The following is a 26,552-nucleotide window of genomic DNA, read 5'->3' on the forward strand; positions in this document are numbered from 1 at the left end:
GAGGAGCACTTTGTCTGCCTATCTTTTATTCCCTGAAACTTGAAAAACCATGATGAGATTAAAGTTCAAGATAAGGTTGAAGTCATTGTATTATAATGAATTGGAATCTAGAAATGTCGTAAAACAGAGTCAATTGAGATTGGTAATTTATTGAAGAGTGGAAATTATGCTGAGAAAAATCTGTTGGGTCTTTTACCAGAAGGGCAATCAGTAATTTAGCTGGCTAGCTGCAGATGGACAGACAGCATGCACTGGACAGGCCCTGTTCTAATCCATGCTGAGGACAAAGTCCCTTTCTATTTCATACCAATCAATCATACATAACTATGTCACATTATTATGAATAGGTCGTTTATTTGCAGTCCAGAAAGCAGTAGCAGTTCAGTGACATGACTGGAAATAAATATGATATGGTTTTTAACCCTGGGTGTAAAACAGCAAGGTGTTCTGTCATTCAAATATTTACTAAAATTTGAAATTTGAAGTTGTTCAGTATGCTAAAAAAATTTTAATATTTGAGGCAGATACATTTTAGTTCAATTTTTTATGTTTCTTCTTGACTCCTCTTCTCTCCTTTGTCATCCTGAAAAACATAAATGAAGCAAATACATTTGCCTTTCAGAGTCTAGTTCAGAACATTTTCTGTCAAGGGAATTTTTTTCAAGATGTGAACTAAAAATGAAAAATATTTTTTGTCATTAGCCTGAAGCAAGGATTAAGTCTTGGAGTTTTGTGGCCCTTTTATCTTAAGACAACAGATTTTTTTGTTTTTAATGGAAGAATAAGAAGAGTGAAGTTATCTTTGAAAATGTTGGAGATAGAAATGTATAGTTAGTTGCATTTGTGCTTTCTAAACATTGTATTTTCAAGTGTAAGTTTTTGCTTGACCTGCTAATGATCAAATCATCATGTCAGTGAAGAAGCTTTAGTTTCTTGACAGAAGAATAATACTGAGACAGCATTGACTAATATATGAACGAAATAGTGTAATAACTTTCTGTTCTTTAAGGGAGAATCAGGATTTCATTGGTTTGTTGTCGTTCATTTTACTGAGGGTCACATTCATTAAGCATGAGGAAAATTTTGCAGGGTAATTCTGGTTGTAAGAACATATTTACTTTGATTGGAGGAAAAAAAGAAAGCATAACAAAGAAAGACTGATGGTGAAATGCTCTCCTAGCTGCTGATGTGAAAAGTATCAGGAGCAAAGCTGTCAGAACCAAATGCTTATTTAAACGACTGCTTTTGGTCCATAGTGAAATTATCTTTAAAAGACCTTTGTGAAATTGACAACAGCAGAATTCAAATGTCTGGGGAAAAAAAGAATAAGTAAAAATGTGAAATTAATAGCAATGACTGATAATAAGTAGCTGTGCAAACCAAGGCCCATAGAAATGGAGAAAAATGATTTTTTCTTATAACCAGAAGAGCTATACTGATCTATGAATTCTAAGTTAATTATTGTCATACTTGTAATAAATTCTCACTCTAATTAGTTGGTAAATAAAATCTTGTTAAAATCAAATCCTCTTAATCTACATTTGATAGATGCAAAGACAATTACTAATGAATATTTCTGGACAGGGCATTGTGACTGCTGAGAGAAAGTGTGTGTGAATTCAAACTACCGCTACATGATGTGGTTGTTGACAGTTTTGCGGACTTTAGACAAAGAAGCTGCTGGTTGGGAATGGGTGACATGAGAGTAATCATAGAGTCAGTGTAATGTAAAACTTTAAAATCTGGCTCCAATTTAAATTTTTAAAATAAAAGGTTATAATTATAAAAATATCTTTGTCCAATAAAATCAAAGCTCTTTATTGAGATTCTAGTGGAGACCAAGGATGTATCCCAGTTTTTGCAGGAGGAACTGAGATTTTGATTGATGGTCTGATTTCCGTGAGGTCACAGAGGGCAGTGGACCTCATTATTTACTATTTAATTGCTTAGTTTTCAGTTCCAACAACCGTAAAAATACATTGCTTTTGAAAATATACGTATAATAAAATATTACATAACAGATAAATATTAGAAGATAAGAGAAATTTGAGAATCATTTAAATCACTCTTTTGGTACCAGAAAACATTGATTAATCAGAATCAGTGACTGTGAATCTTTAATTAACTCAGAATATCCTTTATATTCCATGAGAAGAAAGGGGCAAATCAGCACAAAGCAGACTCAAATCAAGTATTACTGAAAATCCACCTTCTGGGTATCTCTTGAAATTAATATCTAATCATCCCACTTTGTTACACTTTCTGCAAATTGTTTTTTTCAGTGCTACCCTGTGGTCATTGATAATTTAAGGTGATAACCTGAGGGATGGCATCTTCTTAAAATATTGAATAATAAGTGTTATATTCATTCTTCAGTACTTGCTAAGGCAGGAATATGGACTAATGGAGAACTTCCAGAAAGATCAACATGTAAAAGAATCTTTGCTTAACCTAAAATTAGCACTCTTACCATTTATTTCTTTTCCCCTTCTGTTGTTCCCTCCATCCATCTATCCATCCAGGCTACCTCTTGGGACTCATGTCGTACACTGTCATCCTTGGACATTACTCTCCAGCCATCTCGCCTTCTTTCTGCTCCCCAAACAAGCCCAGCTCACTCTGGCCTTGAGATCGTCTCAGAAGCTGTCTTCCTTCTGCCTGGGATGCTCCTCCTTCTGGTCTCCATTTGGCTGTCTGAGCTGTCACCCAGGTGTCCACTGAAATGTCACCTCCTGGGAGAAGCCTTCCTTTAAAAAGTCAGTCTAAGAAAGTCACATGGTCACATGATCACACACTCTAGTTTAATTCTCTTCATACTGTGTGTGATTTCGGATATCTTTCTTACTTGTTTGCTTCTGTTTATCACTACTAAACCACGAGTTCCATGAGAGCAGGGTTATTATTTGTCTTGTGTGCCCCTTTTTTTCTCAGAGCCTGGAATAGCCTCAGCATGTAGACGGTGTTCCATAACTGTGTGTTGAAGTATGGTTTGAATTAACTTGTTCATTTAACCCAGATTTTTTTAACTGAGGATTAAGTATAAATTATTGATTCTCCAGTTAAAGAAACTGTATTCATTCATTCGTTGATCCTCTTTCTTGGCTGAGTTACCCTGTTCCCTAATTTTCTTACTCTGAGCCTCTGTTCATTTAGTTGAAAATGGTAGTAATAATGTTTGCTAATTTCAGAACCCATCTGTATAGACAATCAATAAAAGCATTGAAAGGAAACTAGAAGAAAGTAATGATCCCACATCCCATCATGGAAAAAGTTTGTGAGTCTCTCAGTGGTCACTTACAGCTTTCTGTTATCAGGCTGCTGATTGGCAGGTAATGATTATGAATGCTTACTTTCCACCAGCTGCTAGAAGAAGAAGTGAAAATTGTAAGTTGCTTGCAAGCTATGAATGTACATTAGAGCAGCTTATAAGCATTATTTCTCCATGGTAATAGAAAATTTTGAAATGTGTTTGCTTCCGACTATGATTTATTCAACCTTTCTGGTCTGAAATACAAAGTTTAAGCAATTCTGGTTTTATTCAGCATCATATTTAGAAAAATGTATGAGTGCCATCTGCTGGATTTCTCTGGTACCACCTGGAACAAGATGATACAACAAAATTCAAGGAAGTTTGGGAATAAGAAATCTTTGTAAAAGAGTGACATTTCTTCCTTCCCTCTCTTCTTCCCTCCTTCCTTCCCCATTTAGGTAGGTATAAAGTTAAAATTTCTCTCTATATAATTTCTAATTATTTCATATTTAATTCTCAAATACTATGTATTTGATACTTAGTTTCAAATTAGTATTCCATGTACCCTTAGAGAAAATACAAAGTTGAAGGGACGTAAAAGTGAAATTTTAGTAATATTATAGTACTGTTTTCACTTTTGCTAAACTTAAAAAACCATATTGGTTTAATCAATACATATTCTTTATTTTTAAATTAAAAAATATAAGTAACAGACTTTCACCCTGAGACTACATGAAAAGTTGGTGTTAATTTAAGTTGTTGATTATTTATATAACTTCTGAGCGTATTAACCTTGATCATTTAGTGTTTGTCTTTAGTCTTCAAAGATTCATTCATGAATGTTGATCCATCAAATACAGTAAAGTCATTCTACCTAGGATCTTTGGTAATTGACCTGCCAATCAGCTTTATCACCAGGTCTGAGTTTTCTTTAAAGCTTTACTTAAAAATTCATATCTCCTTATCATTTAACATGAAACAACATGAATTCGTGATGTCAGAATTCATACTGTTTCATGAGTTAAGTGATTGAGGTGTTTCCTAGTACAGTGCTATTGATGAAGGAAAATTTGAGATGAATGTCTGTTGACTCCAAGAATATCTTAACAGTTGAATATTTGACAGTACTTCGTGTGTCCACCATCAGCAAATCCTGTTGTTTGTACTTTCAAAATATGTACAGAATCTGGAACCTCTTCTCATCACACCATTGCTACTGCCATGATACTTCCTGTCTTTCTTTTCTGCTCTATTTGACTCTTAGCATTTACCCTATGTATTTTATTTATTTATGAATTCTGTCATAATCACTCTCTATCTTTCAGACTAGAATGTAGCGGATTTTTGTCTCTTGTTCATTGCTGTCTCCCCAGTGCCTAGAACAGTGCATGGCACATAGTATATACTCATGTAGCTTAATTTTTATACAAATAGATTTGCTTTGAGTTATTTTCCTCTTCCTGAAAATATTTTATGTTACATTAGTAAGGACATACTCTTGAAGATTTTATCAACTCTAAATTAAAATGTCCAAATAAGTATAACCTTCTTATAATTTACATACACTCAGGTTGACTATCTCTCACTATAGTTTACGGTGAAAAATTAGCACCTTCTAAACCAGGAGATCATGATAGTTGTGGCCTAGGACCAAAGGTGACTAAGATGTGGTCCTTGTGCTTATGGAAGTTATACCACTTCTTCCTGAGGATTGTTAAGGGGTTATTGTGAAATAACAAAATAATTCATCCTCAGAGCTGCTAGATTTATTCTTCAGTGAACTAGGAGTTGGTTTATTTTTTATTGTATTTTGCTTTATTTTTCTGAAGGGCATTAAACCTGGTAATGATTCGTGAGTTCTGTGTATTTCCTGATGTGTGAACACTTGACTTGTATGTATATTAATGTTAAAGAGTCTGAATTTAGAATTCCTATTCTTGATCTCTCATGCTAGGTCCTTTGTATAAATCATCTCTAATTTTTACCGTTGTCCTAAAAGATGGGAATGTTGATCAGTGTTCTACAGCCAAGAAAACAGAGGCTGCAAGGCTAAGCAAATTACCAAGATAATACAGTGCCAGTTTCAAAGCAGATTTAAACCCAGGACTACCTAAATTCATTGCTTTCTAATAAATGCTATATTTCCCAATACAGAATACCTTGGGACTGATTTGCCTGGGTTTAGAAAGACGGCTAAGAGCCATTTCTTTCATAGATTCAGAAAGCAGTTAGCTAGGTACCAAGGATGTTTAAACTGCCTTTTCCCCAGTGGAAGCCACTGCTTCCTCCTTCCCACTGAGTGTGGAGATAATTGGAATAGGAATATTTGTTCCTTTCAGATACTGCACAAGTGTTCCTGCTCCTGCCAAGTGTCTCCTGGTACCACCAGGCAAACTGAGTATGCCCTTGTGCACCATAGAACTTTTTCCGAAGGTGCATTATAGCATTATCCAGCAGTGGTATAGTTATCAGTCGCTTCTGGATTGTGAATTGTATGAGGGCAGGAATTTTCATTCATCTGCCTTTGCATATTGAATCCATACCAGAGTGCCTTGCACAAAGCAGATACCCAGTAAATGTGGAAGGCTTCATGTGTATGACTAATTCTACTTCACATATTTAATGGCTTTATTAGAATTTACAGACTGGCCTGAAGCCTAATCTTTTCAATACTGCAGGTGAGAAAAGTTGTTTTCTAAGATTTAAATAACCTAATTAACATTAACTTTTGAATGCTAGGAGCCCACCTTATTTCTTTCTCAAGTTCACCTTCTGGTTATCTTACCCCCAAACTCAAATTTGTACTCAGTACAACCAGTTGCTGTTTGTTATTCACAGTAGCATGTTGATAGTGTTAAAAGGGAAATTGGAGGGAGCATCTTGAAAGAATAGCTGATGGCAGATTGCCAGACTTAAAGAATTAATAAGTACATACGGACCAGTGGAAGAAGTTCTTTTTGGGAAAGGAAGTTTTGGTTAACGTCATTCTGCGAGTGTAGAAAGTAGACGTGGCCAAACCGAAACAGTGTTCTTTCTGCAGGTATGGTGTTGTGCTAAACGGGATACATATACTTGTTTAATTCAGTTCTAATTTCTGTTTTGGTGAAGATTCATTAATTAGGTTTAACTGGGAATATACTTATTTGAAATAATGAGAAATGGAGTCAGTTTTTGTTCTAACAAAAATGTGATGATTTTAGTTTCACTTTGCACACTAAGTTAAATGAGGGTCTGCTGGCTTGCTGTAGAGAGTAATACAAGATTAACAGTGAGTTTACATACATTGGCTAGTCAGTTGTATTAGTTTCCTGCTGTTGCTGTGACAAATTGCCACAAATTTAGTGAGTGGCTTAAAACAGCACAAAGTTGTTATCTTACCAGTTCTGCAGATCAGAAGCCTGATGTGAGTCACTGGACTAAATGCAAGGTGTTGTCAGGGAGGCTCAGCTGATTCTGGAGGCTCAGCTGATTAACAGACTCAGTTCATCTGCACCCTGAATTCCTCTTTGCCACGTAACTGGACGTATTCATAGGCTTTGGAGATTAGGGCGTGAACATCTTTGTCAACCATGTAGTTGAAATATTTGTCTTCTTCAAGCAGATTAAGCTGTCTTGTAAATTGTGCAGCACATTTTGTATTAGTTTTCTTAACAAGTCCCTTTTAAATTGAGTGAACAATTCAGTAGCACTTAAATGATACTTTATTTTTTATGATTCTCGGACCCATCTCCTGGCCTGCAATAAAGTAAAAACATAATGTAGTTGAGTTATATTTTTTTCTTTCCCAGGAAACAGGATCCTATATTCCTATAATAAAGATATTTCATGGGAGAAAGATGAAAAGCACCTTGATTTACTCCTGAAGAATTGTAAAAACACTTGGAAACTGGCAATGCTGCAGACCTCTGGAAGTGAAGGTAAAGGTGGGACTGAAAACAAAGGGATTGACTGAATGAATGTTTAAGAAACAGATCCTCGGGTCCTATTCCCCATTCAAGCTAGGGAACATCCCCTCCCAAACTCTGACAAAATAACTTTAGGCTTATTTTCTGGAGACTATAAAACAAAGGATCTCTGGACAGAGGGAAGTAGACAATGTTGAGGACAGAGTATAATTACTGGAAATGGAGGGATTTTAAGAAGAGCTTACACTCTGAAGGTTGTAATCCCAACCCTTTACTCAACTCAGTTCTTGTTTTGGGCAGTCAAATTTATATCCTCCAGACTAGCTAGTGTTCTCGAAGTACCAGCAGCATTAGTGTTATCTAGGAACTTGTTAGAAATGCAAATTTTAGGGCTCTGTAACCAGACCTACTGAATCAGAAAATCTACAAGTGGGGCCCAGAGGCCAATGTTTTAGCAAGCCCTGTAGGTGATTTTGATACACATTCAAGTTTGAGAACCACACTTCTCTGAGCAAAAGATTAAAATACCCTTCTCTGAGGCATTTCACCAGCTCAAAAGAAAAGTCTTAAAGAAAGAACATTTTTAATGAAACAGTGCCAGATGAGCCCAGAGTGAAGCTCACAGTTGACAAGCATCACCCAAGCATCCAGGGCTTCAATCAACCTTTTATATTCTCACTCTTAAATAGACACAGTCCATATTCACAAGACATGCCTTTCACATGAGGAGGACCTATCCAAACAAATAAGGGAAAGAGGAACTTGGAAGAAAGAGATTGTGCAAGGAGATGAAAACTTTTTTCTTTAATTGAAGTTTAGTTGACTTACAGTGTTGTAGTAGTTTCTGGTGAACAGCATAGTGATTCAGTTATATATAGATAGATAGATACACATTTTCTTTTTCATTTTATGTATTTTATATATATATAGTAGTTTGTATCCCAAACTCCTAATTTATCCTATCCTTCCCTTTCCCCTTTGGTAGCCAAAAGTTTGTTTTCTGTGTCTGTGAGTCTGTTTCTGTTTTATAAATGAGTTAATTTGTATCTTTTTTTTTAAGATTCCACATATAAGTGATATATGACATTTGTCTTTCTCTTTCTGAGTTACTTCACTTAGTTTGATAATCTCTAAGTCCATCCATGTTGCGGCAAATAACATTTTTCATTCTTTTTTATGGGTAAGTAGTATTTCATTGTGTGTGTATGTGTATCCTATATCCTATATATACACACACACACACACACACACACATTTATCCATTCATCTGTCAGTGGACATTTATTTAGGTTGCTTCCACATCTCGGCTATTGTAAATAGTGCTGCTATGAACATTGGGATGCACGTATCTTTTCAAATTAGAGTTTTCTCTGGATATATGCCCAGGAGTGGGATTGTTGGAACATATGGTAGCTCTGTTTTTAGTTTTTTAAGGAAGAGAGATGAAAACTTTTTAAAAAATCACTGATATCCTCAGAAAGATAAGAAGGTATTTATGAGATGCCATAATAGGATGCAAATAAATTAAATTAAAATGTGTTAGCAGGTTTTTTTAAGAAAAATTAAAAAATTAAAAGATAAAATTGAGGAAATCTCCCAGAAAGTAGAACAAAAAGACAAAGAGAAGAAAAATGGGAAATATTAGAAAATCAGTTCATTTTGTTCAGCGTCTAAATAAGAGTTTAGAAAAGTTTCAAGAACTAAATTCTAGATCGAAAAGAGTCAGTTAAGGACCCAGCTGAATGAATGCGAAAGACCTGTCCAAGTGACATCATTACAAAATTTCAGAGTATGGAGGATGAAGATGTGAACGAAAAATACTGCAAACCATATCAGTAAATGAATGCTGAAACCATCAAGTCATCAGCAGCTGCTGCCAGCCTCCAGTGAAGACAAGCCTGCAGCCCAGACTCTGCAGCCTCTCACAATAATGCGCCCTGCGGGGACTCAGAATAATAAAGGACCTAGATACCTAGATGCATGTCAAAAGAATGAATTCAATGAGCCCAAATGTTTGCTTCCTCTCATACTTAGAAAAGCCCTAAATTCGCAACTTGAGATGCCTGGTTTTCTTTAGAAAATAAGTAATCTTTTGTTGTTCCAACTACCTGGTCTTTGTTGTAAAGCTCCTCTATATCCTAGCTCCTCCCCTGCCTCCTCGAAGCAGTCCCTCAGAGCGATCTAAGAGGCTGTCATCCAGCTCCAGTCCTCCAGCCAAATAAAACATCTCTCAACTTTGAGGCTGCGCATTTATTTCAGTCGACCAAGGTAAAATCCTACAAACTTCCAAGGTGGAAACAGGTCACCTCTCGGAGATCAGGAGACAGAATGCTTTGGACTTCTAAACAACAATACTTGGATGAACAAATCCAACAATTGGCTTAACAATTCATGAGAGAAGTGATGAGAATTGCACAGATATAAGTAAGATGAATTCCAGAATTGTAACTGTGTTCCAGCCTAGAGAGCAGCCATTCTAAAGGAGAGCAGCTTCTGAGACATGTTCCCTAGAAGATGGAATTGCGCGAATACCTGGCATGTTGGAACTACTGAGATGAATTTTAAACAACTGAGATAGAATTTTTGGTATAAATCAGTGATAAACTATGAAAACTATGCAAAAGAAAGAAACAAACTGAAAGAGTATCACTAACTCCAAAGGAAAAAAAAAAGTTGTGCAAGGAAGGAAAAGTAACATTAATCATAATACTAGACAGCTCAGTTGTGGATATTTTCATAACCATTAGTGCAAACACTGAATGTTAGTCTAACAAAGTATAACACAATGCTGGAAGGATTGGAGTGATGTGAAAAGTGTTTGTGATGGTGGCCAATGTTTTGTGGGAAAGAAGACTAAATTTACATTATCCATAGTGGGAAATCAGTAGATAATGCCAAACAGAAAAAAATAAGTAGCAGCATGAACATGTTATTTAGTGACATGAAAGCAAATCCAAATATAAACAGCCAAAAGAGTTGATGAAATTATTGCCTGGAAGTAGTGATGGGAACAACAGGGGAGCAGGGACAGAGGTGTTGGTAGTCTCTGTTAATACAAGTAATCTTTGTGAAACTATGTTTTGGAAAGTTTGCTCTGTTTATTGACCATAACTCTAAACATGACATGCAAAGCAGATGTTTATTTTAATATAAATCGTAAATCCAGTGGTGAGCTAATTAACCAGCTCTTGGGCTGGGAGTGGTTTGAAGAGGCCTGATTTGTAATGTGTTGTAAAGACTTCCTCCACGGCCAGTTTCGAGCTAATGATAGTTAAACAGCAGGCTTGCAAATTTCCTAAAATTTAACAATCAGCTCTTCAAGTGATTCAAGGAAGTGTAAATCAGCTTATAAAGACCTCAGTAAATGTTCGTGTTTTTCCTAAGTAAAAAAAAATTCTCTGACTTGCATGAAAAGCTCAGTGTTGCTATGTAAAATATGGTTCTATATTTTCTTTATTGTTTTTCCTTTAAATTTAAATCAATTTTTGAGATGTAATTCATATACAACAAAATGCACTGATTTTAAGTGGACAGTTTAATTTTTGTTTTGACAAAGGTAAACACCCATGTGACCACTACCCCAACCAAGGGATAGAACAACTTCATCACTCCAGAAAGTTTCCCTTGTCTCCTTGCAGTCAAGTCGTACCCCTACCCCTGCCTCTGCCTCAGGTAACCAATGTTCTGATCATTTTTTACTGTAGAGTAGTTTTGCCTGTACTTAAACTTTATATATAATATATACACATTTGAATCTGGCTTCACACAACATCTGTGATCTCACCTGTGTTGTATTTAACAGTGGTTCAGTCATTCAATGTCCCAAGTATTTTCACTGATGTATATACTCCTTGGTGTTAATGATTTTATGCTGAATATTGTGGATGATGCCATGTTCAACGAATTTGAACTGACATCTTCCTTTGAAGAGTGTTTCATTTTATCCTGACAGTCATTTAGATTACTGGAATATTCTTTTGATCCTGTTAGTCTTGGTTTTATTTTTTGGTTGGGTGGTTCTGTTTTCATTCTGAACTTGGTTTTAAGGCAGGCCTCTTACTCTAGGGTGTAGTTCCTATACTGAGGAATGGCCTTTCTAAAGATCTTAACTCCACCCCCACTCCTCACCCTGCACCCCCGAATCAGGCCTCTACTCCCACCCTGTTGGGTAGCAGCCTTTTCTTTGGTAGCTGCCCCACAAATTCGGGCTGCTTCAGCTTCCTGGAACTTGGTTCCATGCCTTCTCAGCTCAGGAAGACCACCTATCTCACCTGTCTCCACTTCAGGCTTACCCCTCTGTGCAACAGAAGCAAGACCTTCCCGGACTAACCCTCCTGTGGTTCCTGTCTCAGAAGCGGTGATCCTGCCTGCCTGTCCTCAGTGCCTGAAAAGCTGTCTCATATATTTTGTCCCATTTTCTCCTTGTTTTCGGTGGGAAAGCAAGTTCAGTGCCCACTACTCTCTCATGACTAGAAGCAGAAGTGTGTAGAAGAATTTCACTTTTTAAGTTCTAATTTGGATAAAACTAAAAACTGAGGGAAAAACAACCAGCATGTCTCCTTTTCATTGAGTCTTTTGAGAAGAGCCTTCAAATGGAAGCTGAGTTCCTAGAGAGATCGATGATGCCTTGTGCAGGTTCATAATCCAGGGCCTAGCACTGGACCGGGCACTGTCAGCATCAGTGAGTGATTATGTAAGTGAATGAATGAAAAAGTGACTGGATGACTAAATATGCAGCCATACTAAAAACTTGGAAAAATATTAAAGCATGATATATTTGTCCTTTGATCTTTTCTGCCCTGCTTCATGGGATAAATGAAGATAAGGGATTAGTTAGTTTAGCTGGAGGCTAGGTGCGACTAGTGATAGGTGATAAAGGGTTAGTCAGGGTCCTTTACCTATTACAACAAGGAATGAAGTTTTTTGTTCCTCATAGTATGGAAGGATTAAAAAAAAAAGCTGTACTAGTGTAGCAGTAGCAGCTGTGGCCCTGGAATCCTGACCTGCATTTGGCCTCTGCAGTAACCCCTCCCAAATTTATCTCTTATTAAAGAAAGGTGAGTGTGTCAAATGACTCTCCTTAGAGGAGGATGTCATCTATGTAATCTCATACCTGTGCTCCTGGAGGAAGGTGGATGCAGTTAAGACCTTGTCTGCAAAGACTGTGTGCTATGGCAAAGCTGTTGAGGTACCTCATGGGGAGCCTGGAAAAGGCATGCTGTCCCTTTGGAGGTAAACACAAGAGTCTGCTAAAGTATGCACTAAGCAGAACATGTTAGCCAAATCTATTCATAGTTGTTGACTGATTAAGTCAGAAGTTGAATAATACTGAGTATTGAGTATGGGGCCTTAATGGATGGGGCTACAGCAGTAAGTAATAATCCGCCTTGGGATGTCTGTTATTTTTTTCCAGGTTTAAGAACAGGGGAAATAGAGCTGTTAAATGGAGAAGAAGTGGGAATGATCACCCCTGCGTTAATAAGGTTTTATAAGTTTTTATCCTTGAAGGCTCTGTTTTAATTTGCATAGGGCCATATTAACTATTTTAACTGGGAGTCCATGAGGTCTCATTTATCAAGCTAGTTTATAAGTTTTGAAAACTTACTTCAATTTTCATTTATTATTCACTACGTTAGAGCATGTATACCCAATATGGGATCTTTTAGGGTACTGGGGACTATGACTGGGAAATTTAGGCAAGGCTACATTTAAAGTGAGGCATATCTATTTTTCAAATTTTATGTTTAGTCAGCTGTTAAGATTATAGCAGAAATGTTGCTTAAATTTAGTGGGATTCCCCAGGTATAACTAAAATTTGAGCACCAGTATTGATTAAGTCTGTGATGAACCTCTGTCAATAGTGCATTTTGGCAACTGTTGAAGTTAACTTAGAACCTAATAAAATGTTAGGCTACAAAAGCTAATTGGTGACCCTTTGTATATTTTTGTTATAGGAATTCTTTAGTGTATTAATTTTGGATTTCCAATTTTGAAAAAAAAGATAGGTGTACTGGAAATGAGATTGTCTGAGACAGACTTTGAATTATATTAAGAAACAAATGAGGTTTTGTGTGCAACACAAAATTCGCCAACATTGAAATTACAGAAGACAAGTTGAGAAGATCTAATTCATTAGATGTGTAATTTGATAATGCAGAAGAGGTAGTGAAGTCATGTCATCATGAATTGGCAGTGCTCTAGTCAAAACGCATGTTGTTCGAATAGAACCCAGGTTATGCAAATCTTTTGGTTGTAAATTAAGAATAGGAATTGTTTCCTGATGCTTGTCAAGAAGAATGACATCATAATGGTTGGTGTAAGGTTTCATTCTAAAAGCTCAATATAGATACAGTAAATGAGTTATGCAATGTTACCTTGAGTCTTTTTGTTCAAACATGAACAAAATGCATGACCTTTTTTTGAACAAGGCTGGACAAATCATTCCTTTATAATGTATCATGATTCTTAGGTACGACAATTTGAGAGATGAGGAAGGAGCCTCAGGGGCCTTAAGGGACATCAAAAATCTTGCATCTGCGGGCTGCTGAGAATATTATACTCTCCTCCATTTTTAAGAAATGTTAAATCTAGCTGTCTAGCTGTTAAAAACTTAATTTCTTCCTTTCCTTGTGCTGTTTATTCCTTTGACCTGGGACCTTGTCTTACATTTTCTGCCAGATAACTTTATATACATCTTAAGAGCTATCCATGGCACTGTGTAAGCTAGGATACTTTTTACTTGCAAAAGACCAGATATTTGACTCAACTTAGCTTTAAAAACAAAACAGTAGTGTGTTGTCCGAGGACACGGTTGAAATGGCCTGGGGAAAGCGAGCAGGCCTAGAAGAAGGCCTGTAACAGACTCTGGAGAATTACCAAAGTTAAAGGATCAAGTAGAGGAGGAGGAGCCAGCAAAGAACAAGCAAGGAGTGCTCTGAGGGACAGGAGGAACGCAGGAGGAGCCTTGGGGTAGAGCTTTCCAGAGGGAGGAAATGGACAACTATTTCAACTTGTCAAGAAGGGTAAGGGTTAAAACGTGTCTATACTGCCCAGCACCTAATCTCATTCATTCATTTATTCATTCACTTGTCAAATAAATGTTTATTAAACATCAATAATTGTGTCAGACTCAGTACTAGGTACTAAAAACCTTTCGTAAATGATTAATAGACATTTGTTGAATAAATGAGTAATTGAATGAGCTGTTTTTGTTGTAAATTTAGATGAGACTGCTTGAAGATGGGATAAGACATGTAATGACACACATCATTGTACAGCCACTATTCCCCTAGCTTTCTGCTTCTCCCAGTGGCCGAACAATTTCAGTGACAGAAAACTGGTTTGGGCTTAATTATTCTGGGCCAAAGGAAGGTGTCTTTGGTAGGCAAAAGAATTATTAGAAGAGTATACAGGAGTGATTAGAGTCTCTCCCGCAAAAGGCCTATTTGCGAGTGTAGTTAACTGTCAGATTTCACACTCTCTTGATTCCTCTTGGGAGCTTTACCACTTTTTTCATCTAGGTTCATATAGAACCTATGATTCTTTTTTTTAAAAAAGTGTCTGTCTTATCTAATGGCACCTGTAGAAATTCTTTTTATCATTGAAGCCTGTTGGATCAAACCAAGCAAGATAGGTCACCAAAATTTTTTCCTTGTGGCAGAAGGCACACAGGAAATTCAGTGAACTGCATCAACAGTCATCATTTCTTGTCCAGGGACACTCATCTAGGGAGCATGAGGCAGTGACTACAAGGCTAACCAACACCTGTTACAGCTGTGTTCCATTGTCTGAGGACATTTTGTTCTCAAGGATGAGTCATAAGATTTTAAATTATTTTCTCATGCTTGTCATGAAAAATGGTATCAGTGTTTTACTGTGAGTTGGATTAGAGTAATTAAAACTCAGTTCCTGGAGATTTAAATTTAGCCAAATTTGTTATTGTAGTTAAATTGTTAGCAGAACGTGGTGGTAAAGCAGTAGTTCTCCATGACCGGTGTGTGAGAGGAGGAGTCTCACACAAGTCAGAAGTGTGTGGAAAATAAAGCAGTTAACTTCTGAAAGGACTCTTGTAGTCCAGGTACAATAAACTGATAGCATGGCCTCAGCAAGTTGTTGACAGATTTTCTAAAAGATAATCCAGGGAGCTTATAAAAAGAAACCTGTATAATCCACCCAGATTCAAATGTTACACCAGTACTTGAAAACTAACACTTTGTATCTCTTGTTTTAAGGGGGAAAAAAAATTGAATGACAGTTAAGTTAATGAAAAAAGAGGGTCTCAGGCTAGTGGGACAACCCCTGTGGACTACACTAAGTCCCTTCAGAAAAGTCCCGAACATAAAACTACAGGAACATGTAGAGAGACCACCAGTGATCCATCAAATAAGAACCTAAGCACCTATATTTAGTGCTTACAAGCTACTCAGTTTTTACCATATTTTATTCAATAAATGTGAATTATTGCTGAATTATTTCATAGCCCACCAGAAAAAAACATTGTCCCATGATACCAAATTCACCATCACAGGGCTGCTTTCTAGAATAGCAAGCAGGTACTGAGGCTTGAATTTGTGCCAGAACATTACAAGCACAAGCCATAATTTCTTCTGCTTCACATTAGGAAATCAGATGGTGCTGAGGGAGCAAATGCTCATTCTTAAAGGACAATGTCGTCTTCAAAATGGGATCAAATAAGGGATTGATCCTATCTCATAGTCAAGAAGTTCTAGAATTATGTCTACAATTATGTCTATATAATTTACATTGATCACAAGCAAAGATCCACCTGTGTAGATTTTTAGTTTTGTGTAGATAAAATAGCAGATGTTAAAGCAGAAAAAGAGGAGCCCATAGGTTATATGGCGTATTATTCTTCTTTAAGAAAAAGAAAACTTCTTAGTAACAGTAGCTAAGCAACACACTAAAGATGATTTTGAGGAAAAGAGACCTGTTCATTGTTGTATGAAAGACTTAAAAATTTTAGAATACTATTACTGAAGATTGCTGCATTGTGTATTGATAATACATTGCTGTTTTATTCATTTGATGCTTAACTTTAACTAAAAGTCTAGGTTTATCCTCCAGGTTAGTGAAAGAGAAAAAGATTCCATTAGAATAAAATATCATTTTAAAAGATGTTCTGAAATATCCATGTTTCTATAGAGCAAAACATTCGAAAGGGTGCATTTTCATATTTCATGAGCTTAGACGGGCTGAGTTCTTCTCTTTATTTTTATACAATTAAAACTTAGACGTCATTTTTCATTTTCATGCATTAACAGTTTGAAATTAGTTGAATATGAGAATATCAATTAAGAAAAATATAGTATGAAAAGTATCCTGGTTGTAGTTGTTTTTTTCTTAGAAAGCCTTTGAACTAGTTTATTTTAAGATGAGAAATTTCATTAAAATGACTACTTTTTTAAAACAAATTTGATCAAAGCAGGCTGCATCACATTCCTTACACATATTATCGTGAACACTGCTAAAATCTTTATTAATAATGTTTTAAATTTTTAAGAATGTTAAGAGCTTATGTATATATTCCACTATCTATATGTATATGCATGAATATATACTGTATATTCAGTAATCCATATAAAACTTTCAAAAAAACATGAAGTTGGTAGGTTATACTGTCTCCATTTTATGTATGAAAAAATGAGCACTTAAGTGTGTTGTCTGAGACCAGTGACCTATTGAGAATGTCATTAATGGGTCTTGGAAGGTTGGGGACTTGGAAGGCAGATCCCTCTGTTCATCTGATACCTTGATTAGTTTTGATACGCAAGTTTGAGGACAAAGTTGTAAAGAGAAAAAGTTGATGCACACAACAGAAGGAGAAAAAGTTGAGAGTTCCTGGGACAATTCAGGAGTGACTGTTGTAAAGAGATTAGAGAGGGACAAAGAAGAGACCAGAGAACTAGATTGACACATGACCTTCTCAAGTTCCTTAAATCTTAAGTAATTTCTACTGATTTTCCAAAATACATGATGTGACTGTATTTTTTGTGAAAACTTTTCAGCAGTTCAAATGATATTATCCAATTTATCTATTCCAGTTTTTTGGGTCTGATATCTTCCTCCATGTTGGTGTAATTTGAAGTCAGCTCTTCCTGTGTGATGACAAAAACGACCATAAATAATTCTAGACTTCATTGTACTTTCAGACAGTGAGCCCCAAGGAAAGAGAGTATCTCAATTGTCTAAACAAAAACTTGGGAAGGATTCTGACTGTCTTGGCTTGGGTCATGTGCTCATCCATAAATCTCAGAACTGTGGCTAGGCTGTAGCACGTAACACCTTCTCTGTGATGGTGGATGCAGTACATCCACCTAGTAGGGACATCCCCACCAGTAGGGACAACTTGCTGGCATAACAAAAACTAAAAGATTCACACTATTAACACTGTATACTCACGTATATAAAACTTTTTGCAGATGTTTTGAAATGTTGAGGAATTTATAGCCCTCCAGTCATGATGGTTCATGTAGTCTCAGAAAAGTAAAATTCATGAAAATATCTAACACTGAGATTGCATACTGACTGCTTATGGGGCTAATTCAGCTTGCTGAACTATTCTGTCCAGCCTGTTGACTTACAGTGTTTTGTTGTTTTGTTGTTTTGTTGTTGCTTAATTGAGCCAATCATTTGCAGCTTCTCTTTTTAAAAAAAACTGATTTTGGCAATACTAAACCAGTGTCCCTGTATGAAAATAATCAACCACCTTTTTTTATATGGAGCGGCAGCAACTATTCACTTTAAATGGAACATTTGCTCTTTCATTAGCCATAGTCACTGCTACTCCTTATTGTCTCTCTAACACTGAAGTTGATTTTAGTTGCCACTTGCACTTGTTTCTCCTAGAATAGAGAATAGCTTCTATATATCCTGGTTGCACTGAATGTGGGGAAAAGATGCTTGATTCAGATACAATGGAAGAGAGTATCTTTTTTTGAATAAGTAAAAATTCTTCCATATGTAATATGCAAAGAAAAGATGTCTATATTGAAAGAGCCACAACTTCAAAGGTCATGAAATATGAAATAAACCATTTGAAACCACAGGAAATAAACCATAATAAGATTTAGGACTACAATGTGGAGAAGATGAGAAATGAAAAAACTTAACCTGAAATAGGACTGAAATGTCAACAAACAGTTGTTTTTGAATATGAATAAAATGTCTGATGCTACTATCAATGAAGTTATATATTAAGTGAAAAAATAATTGCCCAGACAACAAAAGCTTTTATAGATGGCAGGTTTATAAAAGAGCTTCATAGAATACAGAAGAAATTATGTGTTCTACACAAAGACAAGCATTTGTAAATTTAAGTCTTAACTGGAAATACTATTGACCAGCAAATTAAATTCATGTCTTAGCACTTACAGAAAAGTTGTATAAAAAAGTTAAATTGGTTGTAGCATTTTCGATTGCAGATAATGAGAGCACAGATATAAATGATACCACATAGTCAGCTATATTAAATTGATGATATTGACAAAAATTTGTATGTCAGAAGATGAGAGGCTCTGATTGGAATTTAGGAAATGACTTCTCTTTATAGGAAAATTTGCAAAATGTAATGCAGTTAGTCAAATTTAGTTAATGTGATTCAACTCCTGAAACAGACAAGGTTAATGTGAAAATTTAAATTCAAGAAGGTAACATTTTTCCAAGAGACAAGGAATTTAGGTCTCCTGATTACATCATTTGCCAGGAATTGCTTTGTGCTAAAGAACTTAAAATGTAAAATACCATGAATGTGCAGTAATTAACAGTGTGAGCTAGATAAACTCCCATAGCATGAAATCCATATACACCAAGGCTGCTTCTTATGAATTAGATGTAGCTGTGGTGGCCTGTTGTAGTAAATGGATTTATGTGGCTGAGTGTTGAGAGATATTTTTGGATGCTTTTATGTTATCCAAGAGAAAATCCTTATGCAATATCTCACAATAAAAAGTGGATTAAAGTCTTGGCTTTTTGGTTTGGTGTTAGAACCTGTCAACTTTGAATAGGTCTCTGCAAAGACTTTCACAAACAGCTACACCAATGTATAATTCAGTTTGCTCACTTAAAGTGAAATTGTGTCTTTAAGAAACTAATTTGGCAAGGAATAATCTGGCCCATTATCCTACACTGAAGTCATTTTGCTGAAATGAAAGTCATGGCTTGAACCACATTACCAAAGCTGTAGAATTGAAATTCTGAAAAGATTCTCTGATTTTAAGCTTTATGAAAATAAAGTAACATTGAAACATTAGAAAGCTACCTTTATAATTAGATATTGATAATATGAAAAGAGAGCTACCAGTTGAAGGTATTGAACTGCAAAGCAATAAGTAATTGAGAATTAAATTCAATGAAGTTAGAATGCCAGAACTGAATATGTGTCTAATAATAACCCTCATGTAAAGAGAGTTTACACATGTTAAGTAGTCCTGGTGTTTGTAAATTCCATTTTGGCTTTTGAAATGGAGTAATTAAATTACTGCCCCCAGTTGCAAAATTCGTGGTTTAGGTTTACATGGTCTGATGGTGATATTTTAGGTTCAATGACATGTCTAGAAGTACTCAATTATGAGAAAAAACTCAAGTAATGAAATATGTATATTTTTTCTCTGTTGTTTGCTATTTTAAAATTTCAGATATCTCTAAAAATACCAGACATACCTGTTTATACTACGTTTAGGAAATAAAAAGTAAATTTGGTTGTTTTTCTGACACTTGACTTTTCTCACGTCTCATCTGGTTCATCTATTTCCGTGACTGGCTGGCCCATGTAGGCATTTGAATGAGTAACCCCCGCCTTGACCTAAGGCTCTGTGTGATGCTTCATCATCCTTTGATGAAAGAAAGACTATTTTAAAGAGAATGGTCTGTATAAACAGAGATTCCAAAGAGCATGAATTTGTCAGTGTCTCCAGCACTGTTTAGGGGGAACATGTACCTACCCAGCAGCCTCAGGAATGTTGTTACTGTGGAGGCAGATGAATCAGTCTCCTCCTAGTGACCGTAAATACCATTCAGCTAGCTCAGGAACACTATTGATCTGGCCTGGGGAAGAGACCGTGATCACCAGGCACCAGAGTATCTTCTCCCCTCAGAAATGGATTTTCCCCTTACACGTGAATAAATCTGCTTTCCAGTCTTCATAGAAGCCTCTTGTCAGTTTGGGTGGCTAAACCAGTTGCTGGAGCCTTATCACCCTTGGGCGCAGGAACAGAGTAGGTATCTTAACCTGTAAACAATGGACCAGATCCTGCTGCTTATTTACTTTTAGCTCAGAATTCTAAAAGTGGCTGGACCATACCCATTACCATTCCACTGCATTTGTGTATGAGTATTTAGGAACAACAGTGAGAGGCTGCCTTACTGTAATAATTTAAACATAAAATTAATCTTCAAAAGCCCACCTAAAATGAACGCACTCAGGCATTGGTGAAGACTTTTGGAGACATTTTGGGACTATTTAGGGTGCTAATCAAAGTTGCTAGTGGTTAGTTCCAGGAAAAGATGTTTCTGCTAATGCTGGGGTTTTTTCTCTCTATTTTAATCTAATCCAGTGGCTTTACATTTTGAAAAATGTACCTAGTAGGCTACTTAAATATGAACTTACTGTTAACAGAGGTCACATTAAGGACGATTGTAGGCTGAGTCTGCAGGGTTTCCAGCCACGGCCTGCAACTGCCAGCACTTCACTAGGCAGGGGACAGGCAAAGAGGGTGATGGCCTGATAGGCTTTTCTACAATAAATTATTTAATGTGGGTTTACATTCTTCTCAGAGAGAATCGGCACTCATTAATAAAAGTTATGAGACAAAGTATTTTAATTATATATCACGCCACATAAGGCTTTATAACTTGTACCAAGACTCAATATCGAAGTCAATAAAAGTTGAGTGACTGTGAAATAAGATTCTGAACAATTAATCTTAAAACTAAAATAGTATGAAGAGTGAATGGAAATTACAGATGTATGTAAGTTTATTAGTCCCATTTTTCTGGTTTGTATTATATAAAATCATTAGGTTTTCCTTTAAAAAAATCCATCATGACCATACTGGAAAAAATGTTGGTACCTGCCTTCTAGAAGTAGTTTTAAATATGCCCTTATTGGCTTTTTCTAACTGATTGAATTCTCAGACATGTTTTAAGTAAATTAATTAAGAATGTTTATTTTAAGAGCTTGTGTTGAAAAGTGATTTCTTACATTTCTGCAAGTTAAAAACATCCAATTGAGCTGTGAGTAGAATGGAAGATCAGACAACCCTGTTTTCTAAAAAATCCGTACTATAGTGATAGTTTTAATAAAACCACAAAGCATTTGTTGGAAAAGATCTTGAAGGTCATGTAGTTAACTTCTTACCAGATGTATAAATCTCTCTTACATCATCCCAGATGGTCATACAGCCTCTCCTTGAACATTGCCACTGACATTGGATTTATTACCTTTCTACTCAGTTCATAAATTTTAACTTCTGTCTGATTTTAGAGTTCTTTATGTATACGTTGTATGAGTTCTACTAGAGTGTAGTCTCCTTGAGGGCAGATTCAATATTTAAATCCCTAATACCCTGTTTATGACAAGTATTTTCCCAGTAATAATGTTCTCAAATGTGTTATTGGAGTAATCAATTAATGAGTCCCAATTTGTGGACATTCTACTTATTAGAAGATTACCTCTTAAATTGAACTCTTCAACTTCTGTCAACTGATCATTCCTTTCTGAAGAGTCTCCCAACCCAAGGGTGGGGCTTCATCCTTAAGGTGGAGTTTAAGGTATTTAGCTTTAAGGTATTTTGTTCCTTGTTATTGCTTCCTTGTTATTTCTTCCTCAAAGAGGGAGAAAGTGTATCTCATTTATGGGTTTTGGGTTTGTGGTTGTTGTTGATGGTGGTTTTTTTTTTTTTTTTTTTTTTAATAACAGTCGTGTTACTTTTCCTCATGCCACTGCAAGGTCTCAGATTTGACTGGACCTAAATCAATCCCTTTACTCTCGAAAGCACACTGATTCTTTGTGGGTGTTTGTTTGTTTGTTTAGTTGCAATTAAAGTCATTCTCCATTCTTAAAATTACTTCATGATATCCTGCTCCAAGAGAAGAGCTCCTTTCCACGTAGAGCCAGGAGTCATCACCTTTCTGGGTGGTGCCATATGTCACCTCCTGACTATGATAAACACTGAGTCAGTATAGATGGCAAGAAATAGTCACACTTTAGGATGGTTTTGTGGTTACAGCACTAGAATTATTGTGAGAGAGGAAGCCAAATTGGCCAGGTTCCTCCCTCCTCTCAGGAGAAGAGCTTACTCAAATGTCTATGAATATGAACCTTAAAATTCAAAGCATAAACTGTTTTAGAACCACAAAGGACATTATATTAAAGTTCAACTTCCTCATTTTATAGACAAGGGACTTAAACTCAGAAAAAGTGTATTATCCTAGATGAGCTAGCTAGTGGCAGTGTGGGAAATAGGGAACAGGACCCTTTATTTCTGTTGTCTCTCTGTGTCCAGACTGCTTTCCCATACAACTCTCTTCAGATGTCACATTGAGTTGTCTTCTCTATATCATGTACTGACACGTAAAATCTAAATATAAAATCTTCCAGAGGGAGAACATGCTTCGGTTAAAATGTGTTTTGTGATTTATCCTGTAAGGAGCTTAAGAATATATATTCAGTGGACCTCAAATAGTAGCATGTCATTCTGTCTATAACAGTCCAAATACTGGCTCTCCTGTGAAAAGAGAAAACAAATGAGGGAATCACCAAAGAGGAAACGTCAACAGGGCCCACCAGGACTTTGTGGGAGCCAGGAGCCTTAAGAGTGTCAAAGCTGATGTGTCCAGCCAGAGACTCAAAGAACAGCAGTTGTTGAGTAACACTGAGTACCACTCCACCCATCACAGGAGACTGGGTTGGACCTAAGAAAGTAATAATAACTATTACAGCTCTTATTTATTGAGTGTTTACTGTTTGCCTGGTGCTCAGCTAAGCTTTTTATGAGTGTAATGTCATTTTCACAATAATATTCCATGGTACATAATCCCAATACCACTTGATTGTGGTAATCATTTCAGGATGTACAGGTATATCAAATCATCACACTGTATGCTTTAGATACATACAGTTTTGTCAGTTACACTTCAGTAAAGCTGGGGAAAAGGGGAAGAAATGAATCGTTGAATAAGAATAAAAGGCAAACTTACTAACATTCAAAATAAAATTAGTGCAAGCAAGATAATGAGACATACTACTTAGTCAATGTACAGAGGGAATCTGAGGCTCAGAAAATTGAGTAAGTTGTCAAAGATGATGCAGCTGAAGGAGTCCTGCCTGGCTATGAACCCACGTCCAATTCTGAAGTCCAGGCTCCATGTCACCATTCCTTCCATGAGAGCCTGCTTCTAGAAATTAGGCCTTTTCAGACTGTATTGAAATCCCACACATGATTTGCCAATTCTAGATACAGGTATAAATCCTCCCAACCTTTCCTTTCCTTTCAGTTGCCTCTTTGATGGTGATATTTTTCTATATTATATTATTCTGACTTCTTTGCTGAATGTGGAAAAATTTAATTCTTCTAAGTGTAATTTCCTAGTATGGTAAATTGCTATTATGGAAAGTGTGCTACTTGGAAACTTCAAGTAGCCTAAAGTAACTTGTAATTACAATGAATTGTGTTGATGCTACGTGCATTTTTATTGTGTATAACTTAACAAGTATGTGATGACTATCTAATTATAGTCTATAGTTCACAGAGTAATAGTTTACAACAATATTTCCTCAGTAGAGGTTATACATGCATACGAGATGCCTATTTTATGTCTGCATACAAGTGGTGTATTACTACAAAATGTGCATACAAATAAAGCCTTGCTAAAAAATAGGCTTTAGAAGCTTAATCTGTTTCAGAAACAGGAGTTTCAAAAATTTGTAGAGAAAAATTATGTTCCTTAAACCAATCAAGGTAAACAAATTCATTAAAATACTTCTGTCCTATCAGACATCATAAGAAATATTCTGACAATACTCGTGAAAGAAAATCCATTTTTAAAGAATAAAACAGGAAACAAAATGAAAAAAATTTTCTACCTCTTCAAAATACACTGAGGATGTTCCTATATCATTGCAAACTTCAAGCACTAAATCAAAGAATAGAGATAATAACAAAGGAAACCCTGTTGGCTCTGCCTTCAAACTGTATCCTGAGTAGATCCACTTCTCACCACCTGCATTGCTGCCTTCTTGGTCCAGACCACCATCGTCTTCACCTGGACCAGTGCGAAGCCTCCCAACTGGTCTTCTTGCTTCTGCCCACCCTCTACTACAGTTTATTGGCAGCAGAGCAGCCAGAATGACCCCGTTACAACCAAAGTCAGACCACGTCCCTGCTCTGCTCAGAGGCCTCCATTGGTTTTCTTTTCTCTGAGAGGAAATGCTGAAGTTACTACAATGACCAGCAAGGCCTTCCCCACTCTGACCTCCGGGCCCCTCTGTGACTTCATCCTTTACTCATCTGGCTCTCCCTCTGCTCCTGCCACACTGGCCTTTTTGTTCTTCCTCAAAGATGTGAGGCACACTCTTGCCTCAAGACCTGGGCTTACCTGTCCCTTTGCCTGGAGATTTACTTACCTCCCTCACTTCCTTCAAGTTTTTGCTCAAATGCCACCTTCTTAATGAGGCCTCCCTGGACCACCCAAATTAATAGCAACCTTCTCTTCCAATCAAATTCCAAATGCCCCAATCTCATTTACTTTGCTTTCCCCCCCCCCATAATACTTAAACTACATTTTCACATACTCTATAATTTACTTGTTTGCTGTTCTTATTGGCTGCTTCCCCACTGTAGTATCCAAGAGGTCAAGGTCTTTGGTATCTGTTTTGTTCATTGGTGTATCACTAGAAACCAGAATGGTACCTGGCACATAGTAGCCCCTCAAATATTTGGTAAATAAATGAACGAGTGCTAAGATAACTCAGGCATTTGTCTTTTTATTTCACTCTTTTTTTGCTTCCCCCAAATGGCCATGATGCCAGCCTCCTTGAAATCTTGGATAATTTAAAGAGCTGTGCATTGAGAAATAACCTAAAAAGTTATTTAAAATATTATAGCCATGTTATTCAGGTTTCTAAAATTAATATTGAAATATTCATCATGACATCTTGAAAGGTTCTCTGCCTTGCTGAATTCTCAAAATAATTTGTCGTATCAGGGACAAAATTAATTGAATTATTTTCTACTCTTGAACCAAGAATTCAATTGATTTGCTGTTTTTCCTCACTTTCGGTGTGCTGTCATATATAAACACAGCTTTGACTTTGTGATGAACTTTTAAAAGATATTGTTAACTCCTCTGTGTGACATTTTATCAGGCAGAACTGCCATGCTTTCAGTAAGCATCTATGGATTCACCAATATCTGATCCTCATTAAACATAATTGTTAAAGTATAATGAGTCTTCAACTCTCAGAATGATAATCTCTCTAGAGTAAGCGTTTCCTTGAATGATATGATATCAATGAAATCTAATGATTTTTTTCCTTCAACAAATACTGACCGTATGTCTACCATGATAGACCTATTGCTAGATGCTGGGGGTCCAGAGAGGATCAAAAACCAGCCCTTGTACCAGAGTGGTTCAGTCTGGGGAGACTAATGGGTAACTGCCTAACAGATCTACTATATGCTAAGTGCTACAGCAGATTCATTGAAAAGAGCTGTGAAAACATGGACTAGAGGATGTTTTTGGTTTTTTTTTTAAACTTCCTATATTATCATGGCAGATCTTTGTATTTTTTCATATAAACACGTTTATTAAACAACCTGCTAAGTTCCAGGCACTGTGCTTGTCCCTTGGGATACAGATATGAGTAAGATGCAGTCTTCTGAGAGGTGCCACTGATGATTATATTATTCATGCTGATCTCATGTATGTGGCTGAAAACATTGATTCTTGAAATGCCACTTGGGAAGAATGACCACTTGTAAATGGTGAAGCTTTTAGAGCATGCCTTTTCTCTCACGGGTTTACTGGACACTCAGTGTGCCAGGCTCTGAGCTCAGTGCTGCTAGAGGGTCTGCTCTCTAATCACCATGTGCCTGCATGCCAGGGTGGACTGACTGCTATGAATTTCAGGAACTGAGTCAACCAAAAAAGCACCTGAGACCTGTAACTGCTCTTGTTCATGATCTCTCTTGTCTGATTCTTGCATAATGTAACAAGGTTTATACGAAAAATCTGAATGCCTCATAAATACTTTAAAATTTTAATGCTATTATGAGAGTAAAAAATTAAGAAAAACCAAGAAATACTTTTCAGCCATCTTCTGTGAATATTTGAAAATTGAGGAACTGTGAATTGAATTGTTCATCTCTTTAAGTTAATGG

The 26,552-nt window shown here is 36.4% G+C and overlaps 1 protein-coding gene and 1 long non-coding RNA gene across 5 annotated transcripts in view; one reads left to right on the forward strand and one right to left on the reverse strand.

Annotated features, from left to right (window-relative positions):
* PNLIPRP3 (pancreatic lipase related protein 3) overlaps positions 1-26,552 on the forward strand; it is a 76,763-nt gene that overhangs the window by 2,490 nt on the left and 47,721 nt on the right. For 3 of the 4 annotated variants that reach the window (XR_012077617.1, XM_072971967.1, XM_072971965.1), the window contains exons 2-3: positions 7,039-7,167; positions 10,712-10,827. The gene's annotated coding sequence lies outside the window, so the exon portion shown is untranslated. The remainder of the gene's footprint in view (positions 1-7,038; positions 7,168-10,711; positions 10,828-26,552) is intronic. The other variant, XM_072971966.1, reaches the window with a different exon arrangement.
* On the reverse strand, positions 283-24,588 carry LOC140699443 (uncharacterized). Its single transcript, XR_012077618.1, has 4 exons — positions 24,356-24,588; positions 6,629-6,985; positions 2,471-3,363; positions 283-583 (listed from the first exon to the last, which is right to left on the reverse strand). It is a non-coding gene; the product is annotated as an uncharacterized lncRNA (long non-coding RNA).

Source organism: Vicugna pacos, chromosome 11, assembly GCF_048564905.1.
Source record: "Vicugna pacos chromosome 11, VicPac4, whole genome shotgun sequence".
Lineage (NCBI taxonomy): Eukaryota > Metazoa > Chordata > Mammalia > Artiodactyla > Camelidae > Vicugna > Vicugna pacos.